We start from the raw sequence: 13,900 nt of genomic DNA, 5'->3' as shown, positions 1-13,900 counted from the left end.
TTTGAGTTTTACAAGAATCAGGTAATTTGGTAAGGTTTACAAATACAAAATTTGGGTTTTTCTCAAAATGACATTATATCTGCTACATTCAATTAAACTGTTATTTAAACATAACTTCCTAATCACACATGCAAATAGGTTAATAAAGCCTAAAACAATGTATCCTTGTGAGTTTTACTGGAAACATTTGCTATTTAAAGGCTTGCAAACACAAAAAGTATTTTTTACTCATTATGACAGTAATGTTCTTAAAATCCTGAGATAATGCGAAATAAGCAATAAAAATGTTTTTCAACATAATTCCTACACCAAACATGCAACATGTCTAATAATGCCTGAAGACATGTATCTTTGTTAGTTTTACTACAAAATTATCTTTTGTAAGTTTTGCAAAGAGGCAAGTTAGTTTTTTTAATTCAATATGAAAGTATAACTGTCATACCAAATATGAAAGTTATATAAACATAACTCCAAAACTAAACATGCATTATGTCTAAAAATGCCTAAAATATTGTATCTATGTGAGTTTTACAAGAATCAGTAAATTTGGTAAGGTGTACAATTACATAAATTAGGGGTTTACTCATAATGACAGATAACTGCTACATTCAATTTGACAGTTATTTAAACATAACTTCCTAACCACACATGCAAAATAGGCTAATAAAGCCTAAAACAATGCATCCATGTGAGTTTTACTCGAAACATATGCTATTTTAAGGCTTGCAAACACAAAAAGTAGTTTTTTACTCATGACAGTAATGTTCTCAAAATCCTGAGATAATGCGAAATAAGCAATAAAAAAGTTTTTCATCATAATTCCTACACCAAACATGTCTTATAATGCCTGGATACAAGTATATTTGTTAGTTATACTAGAAAAATTATCTTTTGTAAGTTTTACAAAGACTCAAGTTAGTTTATTTCATACAATATGACAGTATAGCTGTCATACCAAATATGAAAGTTATATAAACATAACTCCAAAACTGAACATGCATTATGTCTAAAAATGCCTGTAATGTTGTATCTATGTGAGTTTTACCAGAATCAGGTAATTTTGTAAGGTTTGCAAATACAAAAATTGTTTTTTTTTTTATGACAGTATACCTGTTACATTCAATTTGACTGTTATTTAAGCTTAACTCCCAAATCACACATGCAAATAGGTTAAAAAAGCCTAAAACAATGCATCCTTGTGAGTTTTACTCGAAACATTTGCTATTTTAAGGCTTGCAATTACAAAAAGTACTTTTTTTATTCATTATGACAGTAATGTTCTTAAAATCCTGAGATAATGCGAAATAAGCAATAAAAATGTTTTTCAACATAATTCCTACACCAAACATGCAACATGTCTAATAATGCCTGAAGACATGTATCTTTGTAAGTTTTACTAGAAAATTATCTTTTGTAAGTTTTGCAAAAAGGGAAATTAGTTTTTTTAATTCAATGACATTATAACTGTCATACCAAATATGAAAGTTATATAAACATAACTCCAAAACTGAACATGCATTATGTCTAAAAATGGCTAAAATATTGTATCTATGTGAGTTTTACAAGAATCAGTTAATTTGGTTAGGTGTACAATTACATAAATTAGGGGTTTACTCATAATGACAGATAACTGCTACATTCAATTTGACAGTTATTTAAACATAATTTCCTAACCACACATGCAAAATAGGCTAATAAAGCCTAAAACAATGTATCCTTGTGAGTTTTACTCGAAACATTTGCTATTTTAAGGCTTGCAAACACAAAAAGTAGTTTTTTACTCATTATGACAGTAATAAATGGCTAATTATGCCTTGAGAAATTTATCTTTGTGAGTTTTACTGGGAACATTTTTTTTTGTAAGGTTTATAAAGACACAAGTTTTTTTTTTTTTTTACTCAATATGATGGTATAACTGTCATACTAAATATAAAAGTTGTATAAACATAACTCCAAAACCAAACATGCATTATGTCTAAAAATGCCTGCAATATTGTATCTTTGTGATTTTTTACCAGAATCAGGTATTTTTGGTAAGGTTTACAAATACAAAAATTAGGTTTTACTCACTATGACAGTATACTGTCACATTCAATCTGACAGTTATTTAAACATACTGTAACTCATAAACCACAATTACAAAATGGCTAATAATGCCTGGAAAAATGTATCTTTGTGAGTTTTCCTGGAAAACATTTTTTTTATAAGGTTTGTAAAGAAACAAGTTAGTTTTTTCACTTAATATGACAGTATAACTGTCATACTAAATATGAAAGTTAAATAAACATAACTCCAAAACCAAACTTGCAATACGTCTAAAAATGCCTGTAATATTGAATCTATGTGAGTTTTACCAGAATCAGGTATTTTGGTAAGGTTTACAAATACAAACATTTGGTTTTACTCATAATGACAGTATAACTGCGATATTCAAAATAACAGTTATTTAAACATAACTCCTAAACCAAACAAGCTAAATGGCTAATAATGCCTGGAGAAATGTATCTTTGTGAGTTTTACTAGAAAAAAATATTTTGTAAGGTTTGTAAAGAAAAACGTTTTTTTTTTTTACTCAATGTGATGGTATAACTGTCAAACTAAATATAAAAGTAATATAAACATAATTCGAAAACCAAACTCCTAAACCAAACTTGCAATCCGTCTTAAACTACCTGTAATATTGAATCTATATGAGTTTTACCAGAATCAGGTATTTTGATAAGGTTTACAAATACAGAACTTGGGTTTTACTCATAATGACAGTATAACTGCATTATTTGATATGACAGTTATTTAAACATAACTCCTTAACCATCCATCCATCCATCCATCTTCTTCCGCTTATCCGAGGTCGGGTCGCGGGGGCAGCAGCCTAAGCAGGGAAGCCCAGATTTCCCTCTCCCCAGCCACTTCGTCCAGCTCTTTCTGTGGGACCCCGAGGCGTTCCCAGCCCAGCCGGGAGACATAGTCTTCCCAACGTGTCCTGGGTCTTCCCCGCGGCCTCCTACCGGTCGGACGTGCCCTAAACACCTCCCTAGGGAGGTGTTCGGGTGGCATCCTGACCAGATGCCCGAACCACCTCATCTGGCTCCTCTCGATGTGGAGGAGCAGCGGCTTTACTTTGAGCTCCTCCCGGATGACAGAGATTCTCACCCTATCTCTAAGGGAGAGCCCCGCCACCCGGCGGATGAAACTCATTTCGGCCGCTTGTACCCGTGATCTTGTCCTTTCGGTCATAACCCAAAGCTCATGACCATAGGTGAGGATGGGAACGTAGATCGACCGGTAAATTGAGAGCTTTGCCTTCCGGCTCAGCTCCTTCTTCACCACAACGGATCGATACAGCGTCCGCATTACTGAAGACGCCGCACCGATCCGCCTGTCGATCTCACGATCTACTCTTCCCTCACTCGTGAACAAGACTCCGAGGTACTTCAACTCCTCCACTTGGGGCAAGATCTCCTCCCCAACCCGGAGATGGCACTCCACCCTTTTCCGGGCGAGAACCATGGACTCGGACTTGGAGGTGCTGATTCTCATCCCAGTCGCTTCACACTCGGCTGCGAACCGATCCAGTGAGAGCTGAAGATCCTGGCCAGATGAAGCCATCAGGACCACATCATCTGCAAAAAGCAGAGACCTAATCCTGCAGCCACCAAACCAGATCCCCTCAACGCCTTGACTGCGCCTAGAAATTCTGTCCATAAAAGTTATGAACAGAATCGGTGACAAAGGGCAGCCTTGGCGGAGTCCAACCCTCACTGGAAACGTGTCCGACTTACTGCCGGCAATGCGGACCAAGCTCTGGCACTGAGCATACAGGGAGCGGACTGCCACAATCAGACAGTCCGATACCCCATACTCTCTGAGCACTCCCCACAGGACTTCCTGAGGGACACGGTCGAATGCCTTCTCCAAGTCCACAAAACACATGTAGACTGGTTGGGCAAACTCCCATGCACCCTCAAGGACCCTGCCGAGAGTATAGAGCTGGTCCACAGTTCCACGACCAGGACAAAAACCACACTGTTCCTCCTGAATCCGAGGTTCGACTATCCGGCGTAGCCTCCTCTCCAGTACACTTGAATAGACCTTACCGGGAAGGCTGAGGAGTGTGATCCCACGATAGTTAGAACACACCCTCCGGTTCCCCTTCTTAAAGAGAGGAACCACCACCCCGGTCTGCCAATCCAGAGGTACCGCCCCCGATGTCCACGCGATGCTGCAGAGTCTTGTCAACCAAGACAGCCCCACAGCATCCAGAGCCTTAAGGAACTCCGGGCGGATCTCATCTACCCCTGGGGCCTTGCCACCGAGGAGCTTTTCAACTACCTCAGCAACCTCAGCCCCAGAAATAGGAGAGCCAACCACAGACTCCCCAGGCACTGCTTCCTCATAGGAAGACGTGTTGGTGGGATTGAGGAGGTCTTCGAAGTATTCCCTCCACCGATCCACAACATCTGATCGGACCGCCAAGTGCCCTGCTTTCGGCTGCCGCCCAGCTCACATCGCACCCGACCTCTATGACCCCTGCTATGGGTGGTGAGCCCATTGGAGGGGGGACCCATGTTGCCTCTTCGGGCTGTGCTCTTCGGGGACAGGCCCGGCCACCAGGCGCTCGCCATCGTGCTCCAGAGGGGGGCCCCGATGACCCGCGTCCGGGCGAGGGAAATCTGGGTCCTTGGTTTTTATATTTCATGGAGGTCTTCGAGCTGCTCTTTGTCTGATCCCTCACCTAGGACCAGTTTGTCTTGGGAGACCCTACCAGGGGGCATAAAGCCCCCGGACAACATAGCTCCTAGGATCATTGGGACACGCAAACTCCTCTACCACATTAAGGTGGCAGCTCAGAGAGCCAAACCAAACATGATAAATGGCTAATAATGCCTGGAAAAATGTATACAAACATAAGTCCAAAACCAAACATGCATTATGTCTAAAAATGCCTTTAGTATTGTATCTATGTGAGTTTTACCAGAATCAGGTATTTTGGTAAGGTTTACATATACACAAATATGGTTTTACTCATAATGACAGTAAAACTGCCACATTTAATATTACAGTTATGTAAACATAACTCCTATACCACACATGCAAAATGGTTAATAATGCCTGGAGAAATGTATCTTTGTGATTTTTACTAGAAAAAAATATTTTGTAAGGTTTGTAAAGACAAAAGTTAGTTTTTTTTAATTCAATATGATGGTATAACTGTTATACTAAATATGAAAGTTATATAAACATAATTCCAAAAACAAACTCCTAAACCAAACTTGCAATCTGTCTTAAACTGCCTGTAATATTGAATCTATGTGAGTTTTACCAAAATAGGGTATTTTGGTAAGGTTTACAAATACAAAACCTGGGTTTTACTCATAATGACAGTATAACTGCAACATTTGATATGACAGTTATTTAAACATAACTCCTAATCCAAACATGATAAATGGCTAATAATGCCTGGAGAAATGTATCATTGTGAGTTTTACTGGAAACAAATAATTTGTAAGGTTTATAAAGACACAAGTTAGTTTTTTTTATTTAATATGATGGTATAACTGTCATACTAAATATGAAAGTTATATAAACATAACTCCAAAACCAAACATGCATTATGTCTAAAAATGCCTGTATTATTGTATCTATGTGAGTTTTACCAGAATCAGGTATTTTGGTAAGGTTGAAAAATACAAAAATTAGGTTTTACTCATAATGACAGTATAACTGCCACATTGACTGCCACCAAACATGCATTATGTCTAAAAATGCTTATAATTTTGTATCCATGTGAGTTTTACTAGAATCAGTTGTTTGTGTAAGGTTTACAAATGCAAAATATTAGTTTTACTCATAATGACAGTATACTGTCACAATTAATCTGACAAAATGGCTAATAATGCCTTGAGGAATGTATCTTTGTGAGTTTTACTGAAAAAAATACCTGCTACACCCTAGTAGCAGGTATTTAAATTGTGTAAATAATTGTGTATTTTTACACAATTTAACAATATAGCTGTCATACTATATATGAAAGTTATATAAACATAATTCCAAAACCAAATATGCAATCTGTCTAAAAATGCCTGTAATATTGAATATGTGTGAGTTTTATCAGAATCAGGTATTTTGGTAAGGTTTACGAATACAAAAATTAGGTTTTACTCATAGTGACAGTATAACTGCCACACTCAATATGACAGTTAATTAAACATAACTCCTAAAACACAAATGCAAAATGACTACTAATGCCTAGAGAAATGTATATTTGTGAATTTTACTGGAAAACAATATTTTGTTTGTAAAGATACAAATTTTTTTTTTTTTTACTCAATATGTTGGTATAACTGTCATACTAAATATGAAAGTTATATAAACATAACTCCAAAACCAAACATGTTTTATGTCTAAAAAATTCCTGTAATATTGTATCGATGTGGGTTTTACCAGAATACGGTATTTTGGTAGGTTTACAAATACAAAAAATAGGTTTTACTCATAATGACAGTATACTGTCACATGCAATCTGACAGTTATTTAAACATAACTCCTAAACCAAACATGATAATAGCTAATAAAGCCTGGAAAAATGTATATAAACATAACTCCAAAACCAAACATGCATTATGTCTAAAAATGCCTGGAATATTGTATCCATGTGATTTTTACCATTTTTGGTAAGGTTTACAAATACAAAAATTAGGTTTTACTCACTATGACAGTATACTGTCACATTCAATCTGACAGTTATTTAAACATATTGTAACTCCTAAACCACAAATACAAAATGGCTAATAATGTCTGGAGAAATGTATCTTTGTGAGTTTTCCTGGAAAAAAAAAATGTATAAGGTTTGTAAAGACACAAGTTAGTTTTTTTTACTTAATATGACAGTAGAACTGTCATACTAAATATGAAAGTTAAATGAACATAACTCAGAAACCAAACTTGCAATACGTCTAAAAATGCCTGTAATATTGAATCTATGTGAGTTTTACCAGAATCAGATATTTTGGTAAGGTTTACAAATACAAAAATTGGGTTTTACTCATAATGACAGTATAACTGCCATATTCAAAATAACAGTTATTTAAACATAACTCCTTAACCAAACATGCTAAATAGCTAATAATGCCTGGAGAAATGTATCTTTGTGAGTTTTACTAGAAATTTTTTTTTTTTTTTTTTTTTTTTTTTTTTTTTACTCAATATGATGGTATAACTGTCAAAGTAAATATAAAAGTAATATAAACATCATTCCAAAACCAAACTCCTAAACCAAACTTGCAATCCGTCTTAAACTGCCTGTAATATTGAATCTATATGAGTTTTACCAGAATCAGGTATTTTGATAAGGTTTACAAATACAAAACTTGGGTTTTACTCATAACTGAAATTATTTGATATGACAGTTATTTAAACATAACTCCTAAACCAAACATGATAAATAGCTAATAATGCCTGGAAAAATGTCTATAATCATAACTCCAAAACCAAACATGCCTTATGTCTTAAAATGCCTGTAATATTGTATCTATGTGAGTTTTACCAGAATCAGGAATTTTGGTAAGGTTTATAAATACAAAAATTACAAAATACAAAATTTTTTTTATTCAATATGTTTGTATAACTGTCATAATAAAAGTAAAAGTTATATAAACATAACTCCAATACCAAACATGCAATCCGTCTAAAAATGCCTGTAATATTTAATCTATGTGAGTTTTACTAGAATCAGGTATTTTGTTAAGGTTTACAAATACAAAAATTTGGTTTTACTCACTATGACAGTATACTGTCACATTCAATCTGACTGTTATTTAAACATAACTCCTAAACCACACATGCAAAATGACTAATAATGCCGAGAAAAATGTATCTCTGTGAATTTTACTGGAAAAAAATATTTTCTAAGGTTTGTAACATTACAAGTTTGTTATTTTTTACTCAATTTGACAGTATAACTGTCATACTAAATATGAAAGTTATATAAACATAACTCCAAAACCAAACAGGTTTTATGTCTAAAAATTCCTGTAATATTGTATCTATGTGAGTTTTACCAGAATCAGGTATTTTGGTAAGGTTTACAAATACAAAAATTAGGTTTTACTCACTATGACAGTATACTGCCACACTCAACATGACAGTTATTTAAACATAATTCCTAAACCATACATGATACATGGCTAATAATGCCTAGGGAAATGTAGCTTTGTGATTTTTACTAGAAAAAAATATTTTGTAAGGTTTGTAAAGACAAAAGTTAGTTTTTTTTTTACTCAATATCATGGTATAACTGTCATACTAAATATGAAAGTTATATAAACATAATTCCAAAACCAAACTCCTAAACCAAACTTGCAATATGTCTTAAACTGCCTGTAATATTTAATCTATGTGAGTTTTACCAGAATCAGGTATTTTGGTAAGGTTTACAAATACAAAACTTGGGTTTTACTCATAATGACAGTATAACTGCAACATTTGATATGACAGTTATTTAAACATAACTCCTAAACCAAACATGATAAATGGCTAATAATGCCTGGAGAAATGTATCAGTGTGAGTTTTTCTGGAAACAAATAATTTGTAAGGTTTATAAAGACACAAGTTAGTTTTTTTTATTTAATATGATGGTATAACTGTCATACTAAATATGAAAGTTATATAAATATAACTCCAAAACCAAACATACATTATGTCTAAAAATGCCTGTAATATTGTATCTATGTGAGTTTTACCAGAATCAGGTATTTTGGTAAGGTTGAAAAATACAAAAATTAGGTTTTACTCATAATGACAGTATAACTGCCACATTGACTGCCAAACATGCATTATGTCTAAAAATGCTTATAATTTTGTATCCATGTGAGTTTTACTATAATCAGTTGTTTTTGTAAGGTTTACAAATACAAACTATTAGTTTTACTCATATGGACAGTATACTGACAAAATGGCCTTGAGGAATGTATATTTGTGAGTTTTACTGGAAAAATATTTTGGAAGGTTTGTAAAGACACAAGTTAGTTTTTTTTACACAATTTAACAGTTTAGCTCTCATACTATATATGAAAGTTATATGAACATAATTCCAAAACCAAATATGCAATCCGTCAAAAAATGCCTGTAATATTGAATATATGTGAGTTTTATCAGATTCAGGTATTTTGGTAAGGTTTACGAATACAAAAATTAGGTTTTACTCATAGATATAACTGCCACGCTCAATATGACAGTTAATTAAAAATAACTCCTAAAACACAAATGCAAAATGACTAATAATGCTTAGAGAAATGTATAGTTGTGAATTTTACTGGAAAACAATATTTTGTAAGATTTGTAAAGATAAAAATTAGTTTTTTTTTATTCAAAATAATGGTATAACTGTCATACTAAATATGAAAGTCATATAAACATAACTCCAAAACATGCTTTATGTCTAAAAATTCCTGGAATATTGTATCGGTGTGGGTTTTACCAACTTTAACCCTAACCCTAACCCTAACCCTAACCCCTAACCCTAACCCTAACCCTAACCCTAACCCTAACCCTAACCACACATGCAAAATGGCTAATAATGCTTGGAAAAATTTATATTTGTGAGTTTTACTGGGAAAAAAAAAATTGTAAGGTTTGTAAAGACACAAGTTATTTTTTTTATTCAATATGACATTATAACTGTCATACTAAATGTAAAAGTTATATAAACATAACTTCAAAACCAAACATGTATTCTATCAAAAAATGCCTGTAATTTTGTATCCATGTGAGTTTTACTAGAATCAGTTGTTTTTGTAAGGTTTGCAAATACAAAATATTGGTTTTACTCACTATGACAGTATACTGCTGTCATATTGAGTAAAAAAAAAACTAACGTGTTTTTACAAACTTTAAAAAAAAAAAAAATTTCCAGAAAAAATCACAGAGATACATTTCTCCAGTTATTATTAGTCACTTTTAATGTGTGGTTTAGGAGTTTTGTTTAAATAACTGTCAGATTGAATGTGACAGTATGCTGTCATAGTGAGTAAAACCAATATTTTGTATTTGCAAAACTTACAAAAACAACTGATTCTAGTAAAACTCACATGGATACATCGTTACAGGCAATTTTAGATATAATGCATGTTTGGTTTTTTAGTTATGTTTATACAACTTTTACATTAAGTAGGACAGTTATACTGTCATATTGAGTAAAACAAAACTAACTTGTGTCTTTACAAACCTTACAAAATATTGTTTTTCCATTAAAACTCACAAAGATTCCTTTCTCCAGGCATTATTAGCCATATAGCAAGTTTGGTTTAGGAGTTATGTTTAAATATTTGTCATTTTGAACGTGGCAGTTATACTGTCATTATGAGTAAAACTTAATTTTTTTATTTGTAAACCTTACCAAAATACCTAGTACTGGAAAGAAATATTTTGTAAGGTTTGTATAGACACAAGTTAGTTTCTTTTACTCAATATGACAGTATAACTGTCATACTAAATGTAAAAGTTATATAATTAAAACTCCAAAACCAAACATGCATTATGTCTAAAAATGCCTGTAATATTGCATCCATGTGAGTTTTAGTAGAATCAGTTGTTTTTGTAAGGTTTTGCAAATACAAAATATTTGTTTTACTCACTATGACAGTATACTGTTACATTCAATCTGACATAACTCCTAAACCCCACATGCAAAATGACTAATAATGCCTGGAAAAATGTATCTCAGTGAATTTTACTGGAAAAAAAATATTTTGTAAGTTTGTAAAAACACAAGTTAGTTTTTTTTACTCAATTTGACAATATAAATGTCATACTATATATGAAAGTTATATAAACATAATTCCAAAACCAAACTCCTAAACCAAACTTGCAATATGTCTTAAGCTGCCTGTAATATTTAATCTATGTGAGTTTTACCAGAATCAGGTATTTTGGTAAGGTTTACAAATACAAAACTTGGGTTTTACTCATAATGACAGTATAACTGCAACATTTGATATGACAGTTATTTAAACATAACTCCTAAACCAAACATGATAAATGGCTAATAATGCCTGGAGAAATGTATCAGTGTGAGTTTTTCTGGAAACAAATAATTTGTAAGGTTTATAAAGACACAAGTTAGTTTTTTTTATTTAATATGATGGTATAACTGTCATACTAAATATGAAAGTTATATAAATATAACTCCAAAACCAAACATACATTATGTCTAAAAATGCCTGTAATATTGTATCTATGTGAGTTTTACCAGAATCAGGTATTTTGGTAAGGTTGAAAAATACAAAAATTAGGTTTTACTCATAATGACAGTATAACTGCCACATTGACTGCCACCAAACATGCATTATGTCTAAAAATGCTTATAATTTTGTATCCATGTGAGTTTTACTATAATCAGTTGTTTTTGTAAGGTTTACAAATACAAACTATTAGTTTTACTCATATGGACAGTATACTGACAAAATGGCCTTGAGGAATGTATATTTGTGAGTTTTACTGGAAAAATATTTTGGAAGGTTTGTAAAGACACAAGTTAGTTTTTTTTACACAATTTAACAGTTTAGCTCTCATACTATATATGAAAGTTATATGAACATAATTCCAAAACCAAATATGCAATCCGTCAAAAAATGCCTGTAATATTGAATATATGTGAGTTTTATCAGATTCAGGTATTTTGGTAAGGTTTACGAATACAAAAATTAGGTTTTACTCATAGATATAACTGCCACGCTCAATATGACAGTTAATTAAACATAACTCCTAAAACACAAATGCAAAATGACTAATAATGCTTAGAGAAATGTATAGTTGTGAATTTTACTGGAAAACAATATTTTGTAAGATTTGTAAAGATAAAAATTAGTTTTTTTTAATTCAAAATAATGGTATAACTGTCATACTAAATATGAAAGTCATATAAACATAACTCCAAAACATGCTTTATGTCTAAAAATTCCTGGAATATTGTATCGGTGTGGGTTTTACCAACTTTAACCCTAACCCTAACCCTAACCCTAACCCCTAACCCTAACCCTAACCCTAACCCTAACCCTAACCACACATGCAAAATGGCTAATAATGCTTGGAAAAATTTATATTTGTGAGTTTTACTGGAAAAAAAAAATTGTAAGGTTTGTAAAGACACAAGTTATTTTTTTTATTCAATATGACATTATAACTGTCATACTAAATGTAAAAGTTATATAAACATAACTTCAAAACCAAACATGTATTATATCAAAAAATGCCTGTAATTTTGTATCCATGTGAGTTTTACTAGAATCAGTTGTTTTTGTAAGGTTTGCAAATACAAAATATTGGTTTTACTCACTATGACAGTATACTGCTGTCATATTGAGTAAAAAAAAAAAACTAACGTGTTTTTACAAACTTTAAAAAAAAAAAAAAATTCCAGAAAAAATCACAGAGATACATTTCTCCAGTTATTATTAGTCACTTTTAATGTGTGGTTTAGGAGTTTTGTTTAAATAACTGTCAGATTGAATGTGACAGTATACTGTCATAGTGAGTAAAACCAATATTTTGTATTTGCAAAACTTACAAAAACAACTGATTCTAGTAAAACTCACATGGATACATCGTTACAGGCAATTTTAGATATAATGCATGTTTGGTTTTTTAGTTATGTTTATACAACTTTTACATTAAGTATGACAGTTATACTGTCATATTGAGTAAAACAAAACTAACTTGTGTCTTTACAAACCTTACAAAATATTGTTTTTCCATTAAAACTCACAAAGATTCCTTTCTCCAGGCATTATTAGCCATATAGCAAGTTTGGTTTAGGAGTTATGTTTAAATATTTGTCATTTTGAACGTGGCAGTTATACTGTCATTATGAGTAAAACTTAATTTTTTTATTTGTAAACCTTACCAAAATACCTAGTACTGGAAAGAAATATTTTGTAAGGTTTGTATAGACACAAGTTAGTTTCTTTTACTCAATATGACAGTATAACTGTCATACTAAATGTAAAAGTTATATAATTAAAACTCCAAAACCAAACATGCATTATGTCTAAAAATGCCTGTAATATTGTATCCATGTGAGTTTTAGTAGAATCAGTTGTTTTTGTAAGGTTTTGCAAATACAAAATATTGGTTTTACTCACTATGACAGTATACTGTTACATTCAATCTGACATAACTCCTAAACCACACATGCAAAATGACTAATAATGCCTGGAAAAATGTATCTCAGTGAATTTTACTGGAAAAAAAATATTTTGTAAGGTTTGTAAAAACACAAGTTAGTTTTTTTTACTCAATTTGACAATATAAATGTTATACTATATATGAAAGTTATATAAACATAACTCCAAAACCAAACATGCAATCCATCTAAAAATGCCTGTAGAATTGAGTCTCTGTGAGTTTTACCAGAATCAGGTATTTTGGTAAGGTTTACAAATACAAAAATTAGGTTTTACTCATAGACAGAATAACTCCCACATTCAAAATGACAGTTATTTAAACATAACTCATAAACCAAACATGCTAAATGGCTAATTATGACTGGCGAAATGCATTTTTGTGAGTTTTACTGGAAAAAACATTTTTTTTGTAAGGTTTGTAAAGACACAAGTTAGTTTTTATTACTCCATATGACAGTGTAACTCTCATACTAAATGTAAAATTTATATAAACATATCTCCAAAACCAAACATGCTTTATATCTAAAAATGCCTGTAATATTGAATCCATGTGAGTTTTACTAGAATAAGTTGTTTTTGTAAGGTTTGCAAATACAAAATATTGATTTTACTCACTATGACAGTATACTGTCACATTCAATCTGACAGTTATTTAAACATAACTCCTAAACCACACATGCAAAAATGCTAATAATGCCTAAAACAATGCATCCTTGTG

This window comes from Nerophis lumbriciformis, linkage group LG08 (assembly GCF_033978685.3).
Source record: "Nerophis lumbriciformis linkage group LG08, RoL_Nlum_v2.1, whole genome shotgun sequence".
In the NCBI taxonomy this organism is placed as follows: Eukaryota; Metazoa; Chordata; class Actinopteri; order Syngnathiformes; family Syngnathidae; genus Nerophis; species Nerophis lumbriciformis.
Note: the sequence above shows the minus strand (reverse complement) of the source record.